Consider the following 7,893-nt stretch of genomic DNA (forward strand, 5'->3'; position numbering starts at 1 on the left):
ATTGGGGTATTTTAAAAATAATTGGATATGTAAACATTTGAGTGTGACACAGGTGGATTTTTGGGCGAATGGTCTTGTTCTTCAGGGAATAAACAGAGGCCCATCCACAAGGACCATTTCTGGCTGATTTATGGAACGCTGTTCTACCTGGTTAATTTTGAATGTTATCTCAGCCTGGGAGGTAGCTCAGCATGTGACGAAGATCACTGGTTTGAATCCTAATCTGCTCCTTAGGAGCTGCACCTTCCATGCCTTCGTTTCTTCCTTGGTTCGGTAGGAAAGGTATGAGCTACCTCAGAGTTGTGAGTGAGGCCTGCATCGAGTGACCGCATTAAAGTGCCAAGAACTGCACCCGGAGGGTTGATATTTAAAGATCTTTAAACATTCCGATGCTGCATTTTAGTACCCGGGTAAAACAGCAAAGTTATGACAGATGCAGATGCAGACCCTCGGTGAGGTGGGGAGCTGATGGCAGGAGGTGGATCACTGACCCTGTAACGAGGGCGTGGTCTGTTCGAGGCTGAACGAAGTGCACATCATTGCATGTACCACGGAGGTCCCTCTCGTGAAGTCCTGGAAGGGTCCATGTGGCTGAGCCGTGTGGTCTGTCCATGACGTCCGGCAGGAGCAGAGCTTTCGGGTGCAGCCTTGCTCTTGTGCGCACAGCCCTCAACGGTCTCAAAAGTCTGAGGCTTAAAGCAGGCTTGGGGTTTCCTTACACCTCCTGGACATCTAATTTGCCTGGCAAACATGTTTTTCTTGGGTGTAAAGGTGAAGGAGTGGGTGATTCTGGTGAAAGTGTACTAATTACTGCACTTCTGGGTCAGTGGCGCTTGGTTGAAGACACTATCTGCCCTGGATGGACATCTCTGGGGTGGTGAGAACCAGTGGCTGGATGTCGTGGGGTTGCCAGGAAGATGCTAGCTTTTTCCTTTTTCCTCAGTAACAACACCCTACTTTGTTTAGGGAAGCAGCACACCCAGCTGAAAATCCAATTCTCTTGCACGGCAGAGCGGCTGGTGACACAGGTCCAGATGCTGGGATGCTGATGGGGGGTCCTGGAGTGGGAGGTGTCAGGAGGCTTTCCCGACCCACAGCAGCCCTGGACTCTTGTCCGGCCTTCTTGCCCGAGGCATGACCCCTGTAGGGAAAGCAGCTTCGGGGGCCCGAGGGCCAGAAGGCAGAGTCCTGGTGTGTGGGGCAGGCCTGGGCCAGGCTCCTCGGAGGATGTCACAGAGCTGCTGCCCATGAGGGGACCACCCACCTCTGAGCCCCATGCAGATTTTCCTCTGTAGCCGAGCGAAATCCTGGTACGGTGAGTGAGGCAGTCAGAGGCACCTTTTGTGGAAGGAGGACAAAGCTGGAGAGAAAGAGGTTTTCCTAAAGGCACAAGGCGCTGATACTGCATTAGGGATAATTCCTAGAAGTGTGGTTGCTGGTGGGTGGAAAACTGTAGCCAGAGAATAAGTGGGAATGGCCCTTGCTGGTATTTAACTGATTTGTTCACGGATGGTCTGAACAGTTCTAGTGAAAATAATATTTTGGACACAGATGTTTTCATCCTGCCTCACAAGCAGCATGACCGTGGGCTCTTCCATCCTTCCTGGGTGACAGTGAGGGTCTCAGGCCCTTCCGACCCTGTGTTAGCATTTCCCCAGGGTGTGTGTCCTGTCCTGAATAGGCTGGAATGCCTCTGGGTATAGCTGAGCCTCTTGAAAAGGGAAGAGTCATGTGACGTGCTCTGGGTGAACAGGAAAATGAGGGAGGACAGGGAGAGGGGCCCGGAGGTGAGGAGGATGGTGAGCAACACTGGGGACAGGGGACAGAGGGTAGCACCAGGGATGGGGGGACGGAGGGTAACTCTGGGAACAGGGCGGAGGGTAACACCGGGGACAGGGGATGGAGGGATGGAGGGTAACACCACTTCTCCAGGCTCCTTTGGGGGATGCTGCCGCCTCTCACACACCAGAGCGAAGTCAACAGGCTTCTGTCCCCAGGAGCCCCAGAGCCTGGCAGCTGGGATTGGCCCAGTATGAACCACCGTTCACTGGCTCTGCACCTTGGGACAGGCTCCCTGGTGTTTCCACCCTGTTTTCCCATCTGGACAGTGGAACCCTGAGTGTCCCCGTCACAGCTGTACCCAGAGCCCTGGACTCCAGCATGTCATAGGCACTCATTAGCGTTTCTTTTGTCGTGGTCCGCAGACGAAGTGGCTCTTTCTTTGTGTGTTCACAGCCCTCCTGCTCACTTTAGCTTCTGGGAACACTTTTTAACATAGCTTCGTATGTGGGGAGGACTCAAGTGATTAATTGAATGTTTTATCAGGTGCGGTTCTTCTGTTTCCTAGTTTTGACACTGGGAAACAATGTCCCCATTGGTGAATTTTCCAGGGACTCCTGTGGTCAGCCTCACGGTTTCACTCTGTCACTTTCTAATGCAGTACTCTTTGGGAGTCTTTTCAATTAAGCACCGTCATTTAAAAATAAGTTTTATAATATGCAGTTTCAGATTAATTCTTTACCTTTGTGTCTCAGGCAGTGGCTCCTCACCTGTGAGTCATCAGAAAGTTTCACGCAGTTTTCCAGGGCGGCCTTTGCATTTACTGGAACTATTAAGAGCTCCTTCCTGCTTCCCGTGATTGACACGCAGTGCACGTGAGGCCGTGCGTGGCTTAGCGTCTTCTGAGGGTTTACAGGGCACTTTCTGTTCTTCCCCACGCCGGCTCTGCTGTGCCGAGTATTCGCTGCGGGCAACGGTCACACTGTCTGGCACAGGCCACCGGGCAGACTTCACGTAGTGGAGCCTGCAGAATGGCAGAGCCCGGCCTCCTCGCCGCCCTTCACAGGGAGCAGAAAGCGCAAGCCTGTGATCAGAGCTGTGCTAGCCCAGAAAGCCTCCGAACAGGTTGAATTGAGGAATCGGCTCCTACCAACTGCCCATGTTTAGGATGTGTTTGAGTGTTTGTGATTTTTCCTGCACTGAAGCTACTGGGCTGGCTCTGAGTCACCGTCACGGGACTTCACTTGCCCCCAACGGGAAGCGGCGGGGGTGGAGGGCCGCACAGAGGCTTGCCGCCGTGATAATGAAGGGCTTGTCGCCTCTTGGGACAGCGAGTTCAAGCTCTTTGTAATTGTCAGCGTAAAGAGTGACCCGCTGAGGACACGGCTATAATTCAGGGTGGCATGGTTGATTGTCATCGTTGATATCAGGTGCCTGCCTCTAAAATGACGGTACCCGTAGTGCGGCTCCAGGAGGGCAGCTCCTGCCAAACACACGTGCTCCTGGGCCCCTGCAACCAAGCTCGTGCTGCCAGCCACGCCTGCAGCTGTGGGTGCAGCGGGATCTTCATGGCACTGAGCGCCTCCGTCCTTTGCTTGTGAGGCCCAGCCCTCCGTCCCACCTGGTCCCCAGTGCGGCTCCTCCCTGGGTTCTCCCAGCCCCGTGCAGACCTCCGTCTTCACAGCTTCCCTAGTTTTCTCGTGGGCGCCCCAGGTGGGTGCCTGGGCAAGGTTCTTGTGTTAGTCGAGTTCTCTCCAGCCTTCCCTGGCTTGTGGCAACAGCAGGTCCCTTCAGATGAGTCAGCCAGCTGTGTGCCTGCATGTTCAGGATACCTATTAGGGGCCTTTCTCAGGTCAGAGCAAGACGGACTCTCACCTCCTCCGTGGAACTTTGGAGCCCGCCCTGGAGAGACTCCAGCCACGTCCAGAGGGGCCGCCCAGGTCCCCGCTGTCTGGTGGGAGTGACTTCTGAGCCACTCGAGGCCCCACTTTGTGTTCCTGCACCCCACAAAGCCACTTAAAGCGCCATGTTCTGATGCCGTGTGCCTCTGGAGTGTGGCACACAAGCCTGGACGGGGATCTGAGCGGTCGCTGCCTTCCTCAGGCTGCGCTTGTGTTTTGGGTCCCCTGGAGCACTCGTGGCTGTGATTCTCACCGCTGTCTGGGCTCCCCTAGACAGTCTCACCCGCAGCCTGAGGGCCACATCAGCAGCCACTGAGGAGCCGGCAGGTCCGGCGTTGGTCTCACTCAGTCCTTCTCGACTTTGGTGACAGAGGAGACAGCAAAGCTTCAGCTGGGAGCCCCAGGCCTTCTCTGCTTGGGGCCTTGGAACTGAGATAGCACAGATCCTGCCATCCACATGCTGGGGGCCCCGCTGTGCCGCTCCCTTCTCTGGTCAGGGGCCGCGCCCTTGGGTTGGGCAGCTCCGGGTCCTCGCACTCAGGGGCTCAGGGTGGGTGTTGGATGCAGAGAGGAGAAGGGCGGCGGTTTGAGCCCAACTGTGTTGGTTTCATCTTCTGCCTTTTGTCCCTAAGTACCTTTGCAAAGTTTTCCAAATGAAAACTCAGAAGGTAATTTTAATGACTGGAATCTGTGAATTCCATGGAAGCCAAGTCTGTCCACCTCTTTCAGCCACCTCACTTCTCCCCATTGGGGCTGATTTTGGCAGCATTCATAGGGGCAGGGACGCAAGGGGTGGTGGCCAGCCCTCAACCCTGCATTCCTCCCCTCCTCCCCTCAGCACCACAGCATTTCGGTGTCATCCCCTTCCCTGCACGCGTCCTCATGAAAACCAAGTGTGGCTGGAGGGAGACGCCTGAGCCCGCTCCCGTGACCTTCCCGGCCAGCTCGGCTGCAGCGGCCCCTCGGCAGGCATCTGTCTGGTGCTGCCTCCGTGCTCCTCCCGTCACCTGACGCTCGTGCTCCTGAATCTTCACGCGTGTGCTCCGTGCAGCCACGTCACAGGCTCCCTGGAAATGGAGACAGTGTCTCACGCCGGTCAGAATGCTCTTCTCTGTCCACTGAATAGTCCAACACGGAATCATTCCTCTATTATTATTTATGCTTTGTTATGTAGAACTGGAATGAAGAAAAAGTGAATTTAGACATTACAGCCCTCAGGTTGAAGCTGGGTAATTGCATTAGGGAATTAAATGAGAGCATTTGAGCTTCTTGAGTCCTAATTCTACATCTTCGTATCCCCATTACCCCCTACCCAGTGTCTAACACAGCTCTTGGTCTAGGATTTTCTTGATAAATGCTTATTGAATTGAACTGGACTGAGTTTAACATTCCCACCCAGAGTTAGAAGCCAGTCCCTGAGCAAATTGCATTGAGAACGTGAGTTTGACGTTACTGTGGTAAGGGGTATCCTACACAACATAATTCCTAGTCAATATCAGGTATTTAGTCAAATAGACTTAAGTATAGAGAGGCATTGGCCCATCTGGCAAAAGGGCAAGGCACGGTGCTTTAGATCCAGGTCCCCAATATCAACTATGAAAATAAAATGTTGTCAACTCCAATTACAGCCCTGTCCTCAGCTGGTCACTGTTTACACTAACAATTATAAACAGCTTGAACTTGCTGTCCTGAGAGGCAACACACCCTCCATTCTCTCTGCAGTGCAGCTGCCTTGGTGGATGGAACATGCCCCTCTTCCCTCCCTCCCTCCCTCCCTCCCTCCCCCCCTTTCTCCCTCCCTTCCCTTCCTATCTCCCTCCCTACCCCTCCTCTCTCCCTCCCTACCCCCTCCTCTCTCTCTCCCTCCCCCTCCTCTCTCCCTCCCTCCCCCCTCCTCTCTCCCTCCCTCCCCCCTCCTTCTTCCTGTCTTCTCTCACCTTTCTCCCTCCACCTTCTCTCCTGGGTGAGGCACAGAAGAGAAGAGACCTCAGGAATCTTCTGCTTCATCCAAGCAGCTTGGGGGCAACATCAACAGCTGCAATTTGGCTGTCCCAGCAGGTGCCTCAGGGCAGCCTTTCTAATGGGAATCCTGGAATCATGTCTTTCCTTAATGTGTCCTAAAGGCTGGAGGACATGAAGTGAAGCAATGCTCCATGCTCAGTCCTGTGATTTTGTGTATTTATTGGACTTACTTTGAAATTAAACTAAATGATACCCAAGGTAGAGCATTAAAAAAAGAAAAAACAGGCTACAGTGTTTGAAAAACAAACAAAATCATTTGGTTTGTTGGTTCTTAGACCTTCACAGGCTCCTAGGTCACACGTTTCAGTTTCTCAGTGAGTGACATTCTCTCCGGAAGCTGTGTCAGCCTCTTGTTTAATGATATCAGCCACAGCAGAAAGAAGCACTCCATAGGCCCCGTGCTCAGCACCTTGGCATGAGCTCCTGCCATCTTCTGTTCATGCTCATCACAGCTCTGTGCAGTGGGCGTCCTCCTGATCCATATGGGAGGATGGAGGATGGAGGCAGAAGGGTGAGTGACAGCAGGATCACATGAGGGGTGTCTCCCGAGGTAGGGAGGGGAGCCGGCCCAGGACCTCAGTGCCCATTGCGTCTTTCCTCCTCCTCTTCTGCCTCTCCGTGACTGTTTAATTCAGACTGCAGGGACAGATGTGAGTATGTGCAGAGCGTGTGTGCACCCCTGGGGGTGCGTGCTTATATTGGCAGGAAGGGGTGTGAGCATGTACAGAGCGTGTGTGCACACCTTGGGGATGTGTGCTGGCATTGGCAGGGACAGATGTGTACAGAGCATGTGTGCACACCTCGGGGGTGTGTACTGTTGTCATGGACAGACGTGAGCGTGTACAGAGTGTGTTTGCACCCCCGGGGGTGTGTGCTGGTGTTGGCGGGGACAGATGTGTACAGAGCGTGTGTGCACACCTGGGGGTGTGTACTGGTATTGGCATGGACAGACATGAGCGTGTACAGAGCATGGGTGCACACCTGGGGGTATGTGCTTATGTTGTTTTGTAAGCGGAAAATATGTGGCCCATTGCGTCAGGCGGGATTGCGCCCATGCTGAGTCTGTCAGTAGCCCTTAGGTTGGGGTCTCCATCTCCCCAGATAGCACTGGAGTGTCTTGAGGTTTCAGATTCTTCCTCTCTGGGTACTTGGGCCTCCTCAGGACCAAACATCAGAACCAGCCAACTGCAAACTACAAGAACGTTCAAATACATCTTCAGTAGGAAAAACAAAAGCAACTGGAATAATTTTCCAACATGACCCTGTGGTTAAGCCGTTAGATACTCCAGCCAACAGATTGAGTCACTTTAAAATTCACACCATTTAAAATGGTTGTGAGAGTTGCAGAACTTTACTTCTAAACTTTGAAATAATTGAAGCGTTCTACTCCACTTGCTTACAACCTAGGGTTGGGGATAACTTTCAGTCCAAAGTAGCAACCTTCTAAATCCAGCTTAGATGTGAGGCTCCCACTGACACCGGAAGAGACAGTGGCCCTTGTTTATTCTCCTGTGTTCAGATACTGTGTCATTTCTTTTGTATCCTGATCATCACTTCTGCTTTTCCAATTCAAACTAAAGGGAGTTTAGTTCTGTTTTGGAGAAGCTGTAGTTAGTGGTTTCTTTTCATGGTTTGCTTAATCTCTTAAGTCTGGTGCTTGCATTTACCCAAATGGACTTTTCTTTAGTACAACAGTGCCGTAGCCCAGGGCTTCTCCCTCCATATCTGCTCCCCAGGAGGCCCCCTAGAAATGAGTGCTGGAGATCCAGCCCCTCTCCGTGTGCTGTTTTCTTTGAGTCCAAGGTAGGTTTGGCTCAGAGAAGAAAACGGGCCTCCAGGTTAGGTGCCTCTGATTGCTTGCTTGTGAAATGTTTAATGATAAGGCGCCTTCCAAACTAATTTTACACATTGATAGCTGTAGCTTGAAGTATCACTGCAGTCATAAGAACAAGAACACTCCCATAAAGTAGATAGGCAGAAAAAGCCATAAAAGTTTAATAAAGTGCAAATAAAATGGTGTTGTAAGAATGTACAGTGGGAAATGCTCTCAGTCCAGATAGATCGGCTGTGGCGTCCTCCTGTAAATACATTCAGCCACATGTGGCCCTGATCGCAATCACTACTGTGAATTGTGATCCGGAATGTTCTTGGGGTCCGATGCCTGGGCTGTGCCAGCAGCTGAGTCTGATTG

The 7,893-nt window shown here is 52.5% G+C and overlaps 1 pseudogene; it reads left to right on the forward strand.

Moving 5' to 3' along the window:
* Window positions 1–294: 294 nt before the first annotated feature.
* Window positions 295–4,944, forward strand: LOC140710960 (uncharacterized; annotated as a pseudogene).
* Window positions 4,945–7,893: the final 2,949 nt, after the last annotated feature.

The sequence above is a fragment of the Chlorocebus sabaeus genome, unplaced genomic scaffold (genome assembly GCF_047675955.1).
Source record: "Chlorocebus sabaeus isolate Y175 unplaced genomic scaffold, mChlSab1.0.hap1 unalloc_scaffold_109, whole genome shotgun sequence".
In the NCBI taxonomy this organism is placed as follows: Eukaryota; Metazoa; Chordata; class Mammalia; order Primates; family Cercopithecidae; genus Chlorocebus; species Chlorocebus sabaeus.